Here is a 16,731-nt window from a genome sequence, read left to right on the forward strand (position 1 = left end):
CAGATCAGGAATGCAGGTGCAGGAAATTCAGGAAACAGTCCCTGTAGATCTATCAACCACGCTTTTAATAGAGCATGGTGACATCACAAAATTATAGGTGGTCAGAACTGAGCTTGGTTCGCCCCTAAGAACCGGATAGGACAATCAATGTTGGTTGCCTCATCTAGGAGGTAACACAGTGTATGAAGTTGCATTTTATGAGGTGAAAAGACTTCCAACAGACCTTTTTGCCAAAAATCAGCCTGAACATAATTTACACATTTGTACAGTTGTGGCATTTTAACCAATTACATAGGCAGATTACATATTTTGTGCAGATCATTCCAGTCCAACTCTGTGAGACTCTTTTTCATCCGTTTAACAGTTTTTCATCGTTTTTAGTGAGAAATCTTCAGCCTTAAATTCTATAACTTTATACATGGCTGTGGATTATCATTAGGCATGTAAGTATTAAAATTGCCATGGCATCATGGATACCTTCCTTATAATACCCAATTCTCTGCCATTTCTATTACCCATGTAGCACTGAAGTCTGTGACGTCTTAAATAAAAGCCCATCAAATCACATTTCAACTGTTGCAAAGGTAAAAGTCTTACAATTTTTATTAATAACATAGTCTTTGGAAGCAAATGGGCTGGCCTTTGTCCTTCAATGGACAGTTTTTTCTCTTCAGCTACCACCAACTGTCATCTCCCCCAGAGGGAGGATGGGATTTTCCCAGATTGATTGAAGGTGTATTGCCCCTTATCCACTTCACACATCTGTGTCCCAGAAATCCTATTGTCCCAGCCTGAAGCACAGACAAATGTCTAACGAGCGTGTGAACTTTCTTTGTCTTGGTCCATTCAAAGTTTTTCAAGCTAGCAATTATCACTTTTGTGTCCTAGAAGTTTACGGTGGTTCCTTTTGGGGGAAGCCTTGGCTCAGCCAGCAGGATAAGACCTGTTCTGGAGCTTGCAAACTTCAGCCATTGTAGTTTGATTCCTTTTATTTTATTTTATTTTGTCCTGGATCAAAACAAAGCTGTTGGATAAAACATCCCCTATATTTTCCCAGTAGCAAACCCCTTTACATTGCTAGGCACGGACAAGTTTTTGTTCAACATGGTACTTTGAAAACAGGCATTTTTTAATGGTTTGCAAAAGCCCATTTTTCCATGTGTAAAGGCAGCTGGCAGTTTCCTTGCAAATTCGGTTTGTCCCTTGCCTCTGCATTTCCACATTGTTTGTAGCCATAGTTAGCTTCATGTACACCACAGTCTGTACCAGGCAAAGGTCTCCTGAAATTGACATGTGCACAGAAAGCTAGAATTTCTTTTCAAGCAGTGATTTTTGACATTGTGTAGCAAAAGTTTAAATGTTTTTCCGTGCAGCTGAAGTAAAGCTTTTGTTGATTTTCTCAGATTTGGCTGGTACAGCCTGCCATTCAGGAATAATGCTCTTTTCTGATGGAGCACAATGTGAATGTGAATGGGCATGGCAGGGTCTTTTTGATAAAGGTAGTGTGATGAAGAACAGGGAAAAATAGCATCAGAGCGGCATCATTTTAAATGTAGATATTTCACTTTTTCAAATGGGAACTTTGGGCTTGCAGCAAAGCAGCGCTGCTTTTTCACTCCCCTTATTTTGTACATGTAAGCAACACACTGGCAGGCTTTTTCAGTGTGCCCCTTTGTTCCCTCCTGCCCAATATGTGCTTGGCCAGGTGGTGCAGCCATCTTTTTGTTGCTGCCAAACGTAGTTTTGGTGTGAGGCAGTGGCGCTCAAAGGAGCCAGCGCAGCCATTTTGCTGGTTCTGCTGAAGTGCAGCTTGGTGATGTGGGGAAGTACTGCTGAGTGGGTAAATATATCCCACAACATGGTCAAAGAGACCATCTATGGAGAAGGAACAAAAGTATAATAAAGTCCTGAAAGAGTTACATGGACTGATTAAACGAGTCACAAAAGACTATTTAGAATTCCCCTATTAGGAAGAACCAGGAAGAAGAAGTTTGCACAAAGCAACACCCAGGAGAAGGAAGTCATTCTCCTGTCTTTGGCTATTAGAATACGTGGTAGTCAGTTAGGGCTAGTTAGGACTGTGGACAGATTGTTTGGGACATTCACAGACGACTGCAAGCACCTTAGTTAGTTTGAAGGTAGCGAACACACTGTAGCAATAGAGAAAGTTAGGCCTTATTTTTATTTTATATAAATACTGCTTTGAAATATCCCCTGAGAGTCTGCCTCCTTCTTCTGACCCACCACACATGCCACACTAGTTTTTGTCCCCTTTTTTGGGCTCATTGTGGATGGCATTTCGCAGCCATGAAAGTGGCAAGGCTTTCCCCAGTATGGCCATGCGAGTGTTCAGTGGTCTGTCCATGACTGGTCACGTGGGCTGGGTCATGCCTGCCACACAGTGCACTGACTTTTCCTATTGTGGTGAACTCTACCACATAAGTTTGAGTCCTTCTTCTATGATTTTTTGTGGAAGACTCTCACCGTGGCCACGAAAACGGCAAGGCGTTTTGTCTCCATGGCCGACTAATTACTAGTCCTCTTTCTAGGAACAGTGATGTTAGGTAAGCCACACCCACCGCTACACGATTGTTTATCACCCGGCAATAGACGTGGATGTAGATCACGCAGAAACAAATTCGAACGGTTGTGGAAAAAGGGACACACGAGATACGAGGAGGTAAGCGTCCCCCCAGAATATGAAAAGCATGGGTTGGAACGAAGACTGGTGTTTGTATATTTCTACTCACACAATTTGATGTGGGAATGTTGCACACATTAGGGCAATACCATGAGGAGTGAAGGACCATTCAGCGGATGTTTATAAGAATACATTGGGAGCTTGCTGGCCACTCTGCCCTATGGACTGTGGAACATAGGGTCTTGCAGGCATTATAGCAATTAAGAGGGAGGCGTTTCCCAGAGTAGGAAGGGCATGAGTAGAAAACGTATGTTTGTGCATTCTGAGCATATAAGAATATGTGATGCTCCAACAAGGGCAATTTAATGAGGATTGCTGCACTAGGTGGGAGGTGATCACATGAGTGTACTGTGAGCATACCAGGTAATGCGCCCAGTGTAATGTGTACTTAGCGGATATATATGTACTATTTCAATTCTGTACGCATGGCGAGCATATTTAAAAATCTTATTTAAAAAATCATATTTAAAAATCATGTTTCTAAAGCCCGTTTTTGTAAATCTTTCTAGTGTACCAAGAGGCAGTTGTATGTGGCACCGTGATTACCCTGCATACCTCTAAACTACAGAGAGGGTGTGAGTGGAATAGGTGATCGATAGAAGTGTTCTTGTTCTGTAACTGTGGGGCATACAGTGATATTAGACTGATTGGCACCCTTTACATTTTCTTGCAGTGGCAGTGGATTGTTGAGATCTTTTGTGAATTTCCCACAAGAATTAAATTCAGTACAGCTCCACCGAGGGAGATGACCTCTGTGGCCCTATATCAGTAGAAGATACATGTAAGTGTATAATCTTTGGGGATACATACATAATTACAAGGAAGAAATAAAGATGTGATATTTATATATCCTTTCTGCTTAAATGTTTCTAGGTGCTTGCAATTGAATTCAGTGACTTGGAGGATTGATTTCTGGCATCAACACAACCCCTGACACGATTTCGGTTAGAGGTGAGTGCGGATGAGTATCATCAGAGAGAGGGATACACACCAGTTAATTGTGTCACAAAAAGTGAAGAGGCTAGAGTCTAATAGGTTGTTTTGTGTATTTATTTTAGAAATATATCATAGAAGACATCACTCTTCAGTTATATTGGGAACCCGGATGAGGGGTTCCTAGATCCTGAAGAAGGTCGGAGAAACAGCAGACCCAGTGGGGTCCGAGATCAACCGAAACATATGTAGATCTAAGAGAAAGGAATTAAAACTACTCTGTGAACATCTAATGTGTACTGAGATACAGAAAGAACAATACTGATACAGACAGGATTGTCTTATGTTCATATGTGATGACTTATCACATTGTCTCACAGTGCTGCCTTGTCCCCAGGCGGAGCTGGAGCCCCCCCCCCCCCACTGCAGGAGCAGGGCCCGTTCAGAGGTGCCTTCCGATGCGCACCACAATTGATATTAGGCTGCCCGCCTAATTCTGCAGCATTTTGAAGTCTGCTGCTCGACGCCGGTAATATCCTTAAATCTTACTGGGAGCCATCCGCAATTTATCCTGACCCTGTGGATAGCCCCTTCCACTTGCCAGATTGCAGCTAACAGCCTGCATTGCACCGTTATGCCAAATCGCCATTAGCTGCCACGAGGGAGAAATCCAGTCCAATATGGCCACCTGCAATGCTGCTTCGCCTTCCTGGCTCTGAAGCAGACCTCTGGCCCCATCGTCCTTCACCATTGGCCAACAGCCTCTCTTCTACAACCAATCGTGACCCGGCAGGCTCGAGCGGCCCACACGAAGGCACTCACCAAGGCACCTACACCTGTTGGGAGCCTGTCTGGAGCCGTATGGGCAGTGGGCCAGGCACCAGGCACCACACTACTCCGTCAGCATCGCCCTCCATCCAGCGAATATCTGGTAAGAGCTGCTGCTTTACACCCACTCTAACCTGCGCCTACCAGAACACTCGCATTACATGGTCTCTGTAAGCCCTAAGGCAACATCCCCCCCTAAGACGCTATCCTGCCCCCGTCTAGAACCACATGACTTCACAATGACCTGGCCATTGTCCCACCTACCTGTAACATTGCCATATAGAGCATAAACAACAATGAACATTTGTGCTCGCTATACTACACCCTGCCTCGGCACGTGTGTCTTGCCGTTCATGTAAGCCCTGCCATTATGCTTTCATACTGTCCAGCTATCGCTAACACACCGACATTAACCTCTCTGTCTACACTGATGCTAGCCTATGTTTAACTCAGCCCACTGTGCATGTATTGATTGTAGTCATTTGCGAATATATTGCACAAAGCCCATATATGACCACATTGGCCACAATGACTCTAACCTAATTCAGCCATCTGTGAATTGTTGATTTCAGCCCCTCTGTGAAATGTTGTTCTTAACCCCTCTGTGAAATGCTGATTTTAGCCCCTCTGTGAAATGTTGATTTTAGCCTTCTGTGACCACATTGACAATGACTCCAGCCCAATTCAGCCATCCACGAAATGCTGACTTTAGCCTCGCTGTAAGCACATTGATTTTAGCCCATGCCTTATTCAGCCTACAGCAAAAGGGCTGTTTTTAGTCATTTGTGAACACGCTGTACTTAGCCCCCCTGTGACCACTATGATTCTAGCCTATGCCCTAATCTAGACAGAACTCCTGTGCCAAACCTGAACCTAAACTATTACAGCTAACCATTCCTAGCCTGACCACTACCTGACCACACTCTCGCTAACCTGGCCTCAGCCTTAGACCACCTCACCCTACTCCCTTTAACCGGCACTAGCCACCGCATAATGTATGTCAGCACAACTCTGCTGCTATCTGCACCCTTGCTGCTCTTACAATTAATATCGGTAACCATGGACCAAATTAAATAAGCACCTTGCCCTACTACGCATAGAAATACTAGGCTTTGTGCTAGACTTTCCTCCTTCTACGAACCTAAATTGTCCAGCAATACTCACTTAAACCGCCGCACCAACCCATAAAATACTACTAGGAACTTGGCGCAAGAATATCTACAAACATCTGCAGATGCCAAATTGAAAGAACCTACACCAGCAACTTTAAACACCCAAAGCCTACCCAAAACAACTACAATAGCGGGAGCACTGATCAATGCTAGATCCGTCGTGGCCCATGCCACTGAAATAGCTGATATCTTAACATCAGATAACCTCGACCTTCTAGCAGTCACAGAAACCTGGCTACATGATGCAGCAGGTCCAGCGCTCTCCTTCGTGATACCTAAAGAGTACCAACTCCTAAGAATGGACAGACCTAATGCTAGAGGAGGTGGCTTAGCTATCATTGCTAAAACCAACCTGGACTTAAGACTATCCATGCTACCTCCACTAAAAGCATGTGAACTACTATCAGCGAAACTGCCTATAACCCCATGTCACTCTCTAACCATTTACCTTATATATAGGCCACCAGGGCCCTTAGGCTCATTTGAAGAGGGTATCTCTAGGCTCTTAGCTAGTGATATAAAAGAGTTATCTTAGATAATGGTCCTAGGCGACCTCAATTTAGGACTTAACGACCCGGATAATAAACAAGCTCAAGCAATAGCCACCATGCTTGATGAACATGGTCTGACCCAAAAAGGCCTCACCCCTACACATGATAAAGGTAGCCACTTCAAACTGCCCAACTACGATTACTAAAATTACACCCCATCCTTGGACTGACCACTTCCTAATTGACTTCAGCTTAATACTCAATAAAGAAGTAAACAAAGAAAAAACAATGGCACCCTCTCTCCCCACAAGATCAAGAAAATATATCACACCAGACAACATCCTACCTCTTCTCCTTCCAGTGATTAATGCCCTGCCAAGCAATTCTGATCCAGATACGCTGGTGGAGTCCTATAATGATACCATGGCCAAGATCCTAGACCCCATTGCCCCACTTAAGAACTGCAAGAGTAAACAACAGACTCACCTCAACACCTGGTTCACCCCTTACCTAAAAGAACGTAGAATGGAAAAAAGGAAGTTAGAAACCATATGGCAACATACCCCAAAGGAAGAAAATAAACTAAAACTCAAACTCTGTGCCACCAACTACAAGAAAGAAATTATCCAAACCAAAAAAGAAGTCTACAATGAAAGAATCTCCAAAGCATGCTCCAATACTAAGGACTATTTGTGATCCTGCGAGAATTAGAATCTCCCATACCTCCACCGGATAATGTACCCAAAGATAAGCAATGGTGTTCTAACATCCTAGCAAATAAAATAAAAACACTACAAACCAAAATTTCAATAAAAAAAGCTGTGCTTCCACTCATGGAAACTCCTATTATCTCCCCTCCTATTAACAAGCCCAACCTAGCACCACTTAAATTCTCTAAAGTCTCCATTCAGGAAACTGAAAAAATCATTGCCTTACTAAAGCCATCAAATTGCAAAGGCGACAACTGCCCGGCCCAAATAATTAAGGATGCAGCCAGAGATTTAGCCCCATTATCTCTAAACTCACCAATGCCTCCTTTGAATCCAATACCGTCCCAAGCATCTTCAAAGAATCCTGGGTTCTACCCCTTCTTTAAAAAACAAACCTTAGACCCCTCCATTCCCACAAACTACAGGCCCATCATAACAGTCCCATTCCTCCTGAAGATAATAGACAGAGCGGCCTATCTTCAAATTCAAAAGTACCTTGAGATCAACCAACTATTAGGCTCTGGCCAATCTGGGTTCAGACCTCAGCACGGCACTGAGACTGCATTAATAGACCCTAAAGCCCAAATCGATGAGCTTAACGACAAAGGAAACACAGCTATGCTACTGCTCCTGGATCTGTCAGTGGCATTTGACTTGGTGGACCATGCAGTACTATGCAAACACCTAGCATCGGCTGCCTACTTTTCAAGTGAAGCTATAGCCTGGGTCCAATCCTTTCTTGACAACAGAAGTATGCAAGTCTTCTCCACCTCAGCATCTGCAGACCCTATTCAAACAACATGTGGAGTCCCCCAGGGCTCATGTGTCTCCCCAACCATGTACAATATCTTTACTAAGCCTTTATTTGACAAATTGGATAGACTGGGTGTCACCTACACACATTACGCAGATGACACCCAGATCCTCCTTCGCCTTTCAGGCAATTTCACCTCGGGTACAGCCTTAGTAACAAAATTTACATCCTCATTCAAGCATGGATGGCAACCCATGGCCTCTGCCTGAACGACGATAAAACAGAGATTCTGATCCTTGGCTCAGCCAACAACCTAAAAAAACCTTACACCAACTACAGTGTCTTCAACATCAATGGCAATATAATTACAGTTGCCAAAGAAGTGAAGACTCTTGGCGTCTACCTGGATTCCACGCTATCCCTAAAAAAACAAGTAAACTCCCTGGCCTCATCCACTGCCTACACTGGCAAACTTATTAAAGCATGCAGACCCTTCCTCTCACTAGCAAGCTGCATTATTTTAGCCAATGCCCTCATCCTATCAAAATTGGAATACTGCAATACACTGTATGTAGGAGCTAATAAATACATCATTATCAAACTTCAAACATTACAAAATAATGCGCTCAGAATGGCCCTGAACGTCCCTACTAGAGAGCATATATCTAACGCTAGGAGAAACTACAATTGGCTAAAAATCAGCGATAGTATCCTCTTCAAAACTGTTAACTTAACCTTCAAATGCCTAAATAATGCAGCCCCCCCATACCTGAAGGAAAGAATAACCAGAAAGTCCTCTGCACGAACGTCCAGGACAGTCAACTCCTACTGCTTCCAAATACCCAGATTCCGACAGAAAAAAACAGGAGGCAACAGTTTCCCTGTAAAAGCAGCTCAGCAATGCAATGCATTACCAGTTGAGCTAAGAAGGGATCAGTCTTATGACAGTTTTAGACACAACACCCGTACCTGGCTACGCCACAACAACCACTAGACCCATGGCCAAAGGTGTCGGCTCTCATGTCTTGCCTCTCATCTGTTAACTGTTGTAACTGTGCCTGTAAATATTCTCTGTACTTGTCCATACCTGTATCTAAGGAAACTGTAACCAAGCTATAAGTATTTTTGTCATGTTGTGTGCCCAGCGACTTAAGGGTTTAGGGCGCCCTATAAATAAACAAACAAACAAACTTAGGTTTCACTATTTTGAGAAAGAGAAAAAGATATTGGGCCTCATTACGAGTCACCCAGTATGGAAATAACGGTGGCGGTAAACCCGCCGCCACTGTTGTTTCCATACCGGGTGATCTCGAGTCCTGCAGGCGGAGGTGTCATTCCCGCCAGGTTTGACCTGGCGGGTTTAACACCACCCGCCTGCAGGCGGACGTGGAAACACCGGAAACATCACGAGATGGTGCCGGTGTTTCCACTTCCCCATTCCCATTGAGTCCTATGGGGCTCAATGGGAATGGGGATTTACCGAATTCCGCCTCCCCAATCACAGAGGCGGAATGGTAATATGAGTCCGGCCGTAACCTGACGGAATTTCAGGTACGGTTACCGCCTGACTCGTAATGAGGCCCATTGTATATTTTGTGTATGAGTGAAAGTATGAAAGAAGAGAGTGTGATGTGAAAGAATGTATGTTTTGTAAATACGTTCTGAGTTAAGAACTTTAAAATTATATGTAAAAATAAAATATATTTTTATATTGCAAGAACGGTTTTTTAATTGTGAAAATATTTTCGCTAGCTTCATTGATATCTAGGTCCATCACTTATTTTTTATATACCTTACCTGGAGGATTTATGGTATTTACAGGTACCCTTATATTTACCCCCCACCACACAGGATACAGGTAGCGCCTTGGATGGTTCAAAACAGGGTTACATGTGGGTCTCACCCCAAAGATCATAGTCTCAATCATTGCGTGTGAGTTTAATAACTTGAAAAACATGCTCACTTATTTTGATGAAGTCTCACACCTGAGAGCACAATTACAGTTACTGGGACTCATTATAAGACCGGCGGCACGGCTGCCGCCGGAGTCATTTTTTTCCAGCGCCCGGGAATGGGCAATTACTGGCGCATTACGGACCCGGTAATTGCCCATTCCCGGGCACCATTGGACTCAATGGGAATGGGGAGGCCAGATGCACAAGCACCATTCGTGAATGGTGCCGGTGCATCCAACATGATCTGCTTGCGGGTGTCGGTCTGCCCGCCAGATCAGGCCTGGCGGGCGAAAAGGCACTCGCAAGCAGAACTCGTAGTTTGTCAGCCCAGTAACAATGGTACCGGAAAGCTTACCGGTAATGTTGTTACTGGCCCGGCAAACTTATAACGAGGCCCAGTGTGTATGTAAAATGCAATCTTACTAATTGGGTGCTTGTTTGTGGTCACACATTGGAGCCCTGCGTTCAAACTGCTTGTGAGTCTCAAACTTTCTCACTCACTGAATAGCATAGTCGCACTCAGGTATAATAAGTCTGACCTCTTAGAGAACAGTCTCATTCGTTACCGATTAAACCAAAATTATCTCATTCAAACGTGGGTGTGTATTACAATATACGTATGCATATGTTTTCCTCTCTCTCCTTTCCTCTCTCCATTTGGCTTTTTCCCTTCATCTCATTCGCTCGTTTGATTGGCTGACAGCACATCCAAGTATTATTGGTGGCTTTATAATGCAGCCGTTAGGGGCTAGGTATTTCGCTCTTCTTGCATCGCTCTTGCTTGCTTATTTATATTGCATAATATTTCACTTAATTTGTACATTAGGATATTCATGTCCCTGGCAATATGGTCTTACCCAGCATGATGCCTTGTACATCTCTCCGAATTGTGAGGTAAATGTTATTATAAGGAGAGGACTTCAATTAGATCACAGCTTGGTGGCTTAAAACAGCCCTTGATGCAGCAGCTGCAGTTTTAAACATATCGGAATTAAAGATAAGCTGAGCAGGCGGGAGTGTTGATACACACGTTCACAGACGCCATCTTGCTGTCTCCATGGTTTCTCGTTCTCGTGTTCGGCTTGTTTTTGCTAGCAAGGGAAGTTTCATTGCACAGGGGAGACCCCAGAACAGAATGTAGTTCATTCGACACCCACACAATAACAGGGCCTGAGTATATAAAGCTAGTCTCTATGGTAGCTTCCAGACTACTTGTCCTTGGAGATGATTGATTTAAGCCTTAAAGATCGAGAGTGGGGCCATGGCCCACTCCCAAGTTATTGCTCTAGATGAAGCCAAAGCTATACGTTAGGGAAGGGTCAATGTTCCAAGCAATAACAACCCCTCCCGAGTTCTATAAGGGAGTTCTATAAGGCTATTAGCACATAGAGTTGTGCAATTAAAAGGGAAGGTGTTTAATCTTTGAGGAAAACACGAACATGCACACGTTACACGTAATGTAACTAAAATGCAGTGAGTAACAATGAGCTTTACACCTTTTGTTTTTCATTGCAACTTGTCAGTACAAGGAATTGAACAGCAGATACTGTTCTCTGACTTCACACAGGTGAAGGCAATTGTTTCTGTGTTGCTCATCCCTCTAATTGTAAATTTACATTTCAACGTCGTGCACTGGGTAAAGGGTATTCATGGAATGTTGAGAGGGTGAGAATATGGAATGTGGGCAGTGAGAGCTCTATCATGCAGAGACGGAAGGGAACGGTTGGGCTGAGAGGGATGGCGTCCCTTGCTGGGGCTGTTAAGCACATATCTTAAAAAGATGCTTTACCCATAATTGAGAAGCAGGAGGGTTCATAGAATGCATATGCCAGTTAAGCGTTACAGGCGCTGCTCGAGGACCCTACCGGGCATTATGGGACCTGAAACCTAAGTTAAAGGCCTGCTCGCAGTCCATGCCGCTCTTTTATGTGATAGGAAATAAAGTTCAGAAGGGCAGAAAGGGTGAATGCAGGTAATGCCTCTGCATGGCCGCTTAACACTTGTATTAATGTTCTCAACTTCATGGGGCAGTGCCTGCTCTGCTTTTGGTTATAACATGAACATGGGCAGGCTGGGGCGGTGGGGGGGGGGGAGGAGCACATTTTGACATTTCAAATCTGCATGGTCAGTCATGGGGAATTGGCTGCAGGTACGAAGCCAGGGCCTGTTGGCTGTACAACATTCTGCCTAGGTGATCATGAAAAATTGTATGTGGCTGTGTGCTGTGCTGGCGGTGGCCTTGGAATGTGGTATTCTGAACGATCTGTGGGTTTTAACACTTTTTAGAGCGCACAAATTGTGCAATGAGGATGTCAAATGAACATTACATGGGTATGATTAAGCAATCAATAAGCACCTGTTCCATGACCTGTACCAGGTGGTAACAACCATGTGCCTAAATTAATAGGCCATAACGCATAATGGGCCTTTAACGAGGGTCCCCAGGCATTACCATGCAGTACAGCAGGGGGGACAGGTGATTATTGCTTACAGCACCCTGGGTGTGTTGACCGGGTTGCTAATAGTAACATTTTCTCTGAAATAAGGAGTCTTGGTTGGCCCTCAACATGTTCTTTGAAAGAAAAAAAATAATCCAAGATTCAGGGGGGTTCTCCACGTCGCGGTCGATAAAACAGTGTTCCGGTTAGGTGAAGGTAAGTGGAGTCAGGGTCTCTGGGGCCTAGAGGAGAAGCAGGAGAAGTTAGATGAAGGTAAGCGGAGTCAGGGTCTCTGGGGCCTGGGGGAGCAGCAGGAGAATGATGGTTGGGCAGCTGAGTCGGGCAGGTATGAATAGCAGTCAGATTGCTCTGAACCCAAGCTTGGATCATTAGATTCAGCCTAGATTTGGAACACGCAGATTGGGTGGCACACCTACCCAGGGTGCAAATTGCCTTTAGGTGCCATATTGAGAACATTTGGGGAAACAATCTTTGATGTTTTGGCCCCTGCCACACGGAATCCCATTCCACTGGATTTGAAAACAACCACACCCCTTGTTGTTTTCAGAAAGAACTTGAACACCTATCTCTTTGGGCTCCACTGATATAGTCCTCGATGTTACTGACGCTGTCTCATTGTCTTTGTTTTTGTTCTTTGTTTGTTTTATATGTGCGTCCTGAGGCCTACGGGCGATTTGGTGCGTAATCATGAATTAAAATAAATAAATAAATAAAATATGAAGCGCCCTACACATACTTCATACTGGGGTACATCTGTGAGGCTTGTACTTTGTAACTGAAAAGCAAAGAAATAGGGCCATAGACAGATATACCTTATTTATTTAAATACCTAGTGATGTGCAAGCTGAGTAGTTCGGATCAGCTCTGATCACTGTCCTGAAGCCAGTGGGTCAATAAAGTAGTAGTTCATTGCTGTATGGTACCAGATCTGTGAACAGGTGGAGATGCTATGTCTCTCTCAGCAGCTGAATGTTTGTCTGAGACTTTCTTTACAGGTATGTTTCCAGGTTTCAATTCAGGGATGTCATTTGGGGGTCACCAGGGGTAGCAACTGCGACTCCTGAGGTCTCCCTTTCTACCCATGTGGTCTCCCTTGTTACCCCTAAAAGAAGAAGATAACATATATATATATATATATATATATATATATATATATTTATATATACTATTTTTTTTTGGGGGGGGGTTTGTTTGTTTTTTTTTAAATGGAAGCTCCTGGGCTGTGGCCAGCGTCATGTGGGTCTCTGTTTCTGATATGGCTGGCTTTCTTGTTCAGGCCTCATTGAAGGTTTATTTTAGGCACACTTCAGGGCGTAGACTGTTCTGAAACACCTCAAATTCACAATGCAGACAAAAACTATAAGTATATTGCAAGTTGCAGTTATAGCATGCTTTTTTCTGCCGTTGTCTCTGTTACAATCATCACAAGACATTCCATCTCGGTGTCCTCTGTTACTTGACAACATCCTTGTGCCTAAAAGCTTGCCTACAGTGTAGAAATGTTTTACCATAGCACATCAAGTGGCCCTTGATTTCGTTGTCCCACAATTAATGCTTTGTTGTAATGTATCTATCTTTCCTAGCTCCCTGTTCAGGATATTTGTTTGCATGTATGAGGTAATGGGTGTCCAGAGTACGGGATGCTGTGTGAGTGCGCTGCTTTCCCTGCGCTACTCTAAATTCTTTAAAATTCTTTAATACACAGTCATGAACCCTCCCAATGGTATGTATTTTGCCAAACTCTAAAGCCTGGAAAGTAGATCAGCACAAACTTGACATGTGGCCAACTTTGCACCAGACCTGCAGAAGAAATGGCCTGCTGTTGAATCTCAGTTACCAATTTATTGGTATCCACTACAGAGTGTAATTTGCTTTCCGACTTTGAGAACATTCAGACATGTAATTGTTAATTTTACTATTGCTGGTAAGATAGCTATAGCTGGTAAGATAGCTCAGTAGGTTGAGCGCTTGCTGCAGCAACGTGTGTGTGATCTGCAGTTTGCAGGTTCGAGTCCCGGCAAGGCCAGCTTAGCCATTCATCCTTCTGAGGTCTATAAATGAGTACTAACAAAGGTTGGGTGATACTTTATGAATAACGTCTGCTTGCATTCACGGTAATATGTGCCTATACACACTGATATTAATGATACATATGGTGATTCTTTCTTGTATGAAATGTACATCACATTACAGTGATATCGTTCGTATCCATATTTATCGTAGTGTACTTAGGAACAATGCTGTGTGATGCCACTTCCTGTTTTGTCAAGGGGTGAAAGGTTGTGTTCCATGCTTCCCATGATGTCACTTGGGGTGGGGTCAAATGTCATCACAGGACAAGGGTCGGGTGATGTCACTTCCGCTACCCCAGGCATTTTGGTGAAATGACGACCCCTTCTGCAGCCTCGTAACTTTTCCTCCATGCTTCATGCATTTTAATGTGCCTTGTTTTGGTAATTAAATTGGGCTTTGCTTTATTCAAGGTTCCAACCACGGATGTGTACTCATAGGCACTTTTCCCAGTAATGTGAACCTTCCATCCTAAATATTTTGTACAGTTAAAGCATTTTAAGTATATTTCTATGCTCCACAGGGAGCAAGTAGATGTTATAACCAGGGCAGGAATTGGGCAGGATCAAGGAACAGCGGCACTCTGTCAAAGTTGGCTTGTGGGATCGCTGCGTTGTCCCCATGGCCAATGATAGCACATGAACCCCACAGATCTGCTCTGAAGCAGATTTCTGGCACACCTGAGCAACCCGCGCTTCAGCTGCATAGTCTTCTAAAAGCGATCTGCACGTTGAAGCGCCAGTTGATTGTCCGTGTGATAACTCAACTTCAGAGCAGATCTCTCCTCAGTTCCAGGGGTTAGTGCAGGAAACTCCCAGCGAGCTCTGTTCTGTAGCCAATTTATTTCAGGCTCAGCAACTCACGTTTCATCAAGCAGGAGGCTTTCCTTTTTGCATTATTGTTTGCTTCTCCATAAGAGGTCATTGAGAAAAATGTAAGCACAAAATGTAGTCTGGACAATGTAGTGTTAAGTTTTGCACCTGGGTAAAATAAAGACTCGGCACGGGAGGCACAGCTGTCCAAACTGGTATATGTATATCTCCTGCAATTGACAGACATGTTTTTATTAGGGTGAGTATTGTGACCAGTAAAAACAGCAGAGTGCCACTTCCATTGTTCCCTCAAAAGGGTTTGTTGCTGAATCACTATAAGAAATGCTTCAAATTTAAAATGTTGGGCATTCTCATGTTCTGATAATGCTATTTGCTTTCATGAAAATCCCCAGGATTGTGTTGTGTGACCTGGCCTGTGACCTGTGAGGGTAGGCGGAACAAAGTTGGGTGATGGGGTGGCGAAATAAAAGGATGTAACACCAAAGGAATGGAATGCTGCTTTCAAAGGAGCCATGGGGGTCCCTTCATGAGTTGAAACTCAACAAAGTGAGCATCATTTTTTTCTCACAAGCTGGACCTCCTGGGATTCCTTCTCGCTGCACGCTTCCACAGGGTACAGCCGCCTTCTCGCCTCTCCTGCCGCATACCATCTCCTCCAAGGCCTCCTTGTGACCCAGTGAGTTTTTTCCCATGTTTGCAAGGCTCCATTTCCCTCATCCTCTTCTCCCACCACCCTCAGCCCTTCTTCCCTCTGCCCGCCCTCCCTGCCTGCAATTGGCTCTTTGAATAGGGTCAGCCAAGCCTCCAGAACCACCCGAAAGCTGCATGCAGGACGATTCCTTCGTGCTGAGCTCTTCCGCAGTGTACAGCTGCATTCCCACCACTCCTGCAGCATACCATCTCCTTCAAGGCCTCTTTGTGGTCCAGTGAGTGTTTCCAGGCTCACAAGCTCCATTTCCCTCATCCTCTACCTCCCCCGTCCTCAGCCCTTCCCCACTCCCTCCCTCTGCCTGCCCTGCAATTGGCTCTTTGAATAGGCTCAGTCGACCCTCCAGAGCCCTCTTCACGGAAACCCCCAGAGCAGCCCTGCCCAGGCAGCCATCTAGGGGCTATGGAAAGGGGCACCTCCTTTGGTGCCTCCACACCCTGTCTATAAGACATGCTTCACATTTAACATTTTGGGCATTCTTATGTTCCCATAATGCAATTTGCTTTATGTAAATCACCAGGATTCGGTTTTGTGAGGAGATACTGTGGTGTGTGGCCTGGCCCGTGACGTGTGATGGTAAGCAGAACAGAATTGTGTGATGGGGTGGCGAAATGGAAGGATGTAACACCAAAGATATGGAATGCTGCTTTCAAAGGAGCTTTGGGGTCCCTTAATGGGTTGCAACTCAACAAGGCGAGCATCACTTTCTCATAATCTGGACCTCATGGGATTCCTTCTCGCTGCATGCTTCCACAGGGTACAGCTGTCTTCTCGGTGCTCTTGCGTCATACCATCTCCTCAAGGCCTCCTTGTGGCTCGGGTAGTTTTTTTCCAGGCTTGCAAGGCTCCAGTTCCCTCATCTTCTTCTCCCCCCGCCCTCATCCCTCCCTCGCTCGCTCCCTTGGCCCGCCCTCCCTGCAATTGGCTTTCTGAATAGGGTCAGCCGACTCTACAGAACCATCCGGAAGCCCTGTGCAGGAGGATTCCTTCTCGCTGCGTGCTTCCACAGTGTACAGCTGCCTTCTTGCCGCTCCTGCAGCATACCATCTCCTTCAAAGCCTCCCCAGTGATTTTTCCAGGCTTGCAAGCCTCCATTTACCGCATCCTCTCCCTCCC

The sequence above is a fragment of the Ambystoma mexicanum genome, chromosome 4p, assembly GCF_040938575.1.
Source record: "Ambystoma mexicanum isolate Mex_15411 chromosome 4p, UKY_AmexF1_1, whole genome shotgun sequence".
NCBI lineage: Eukaryota > Metazoa > Chordata > Amphibia > Caudata > Ambystomatidae > Ambystoma > Ambystoma mexicanum.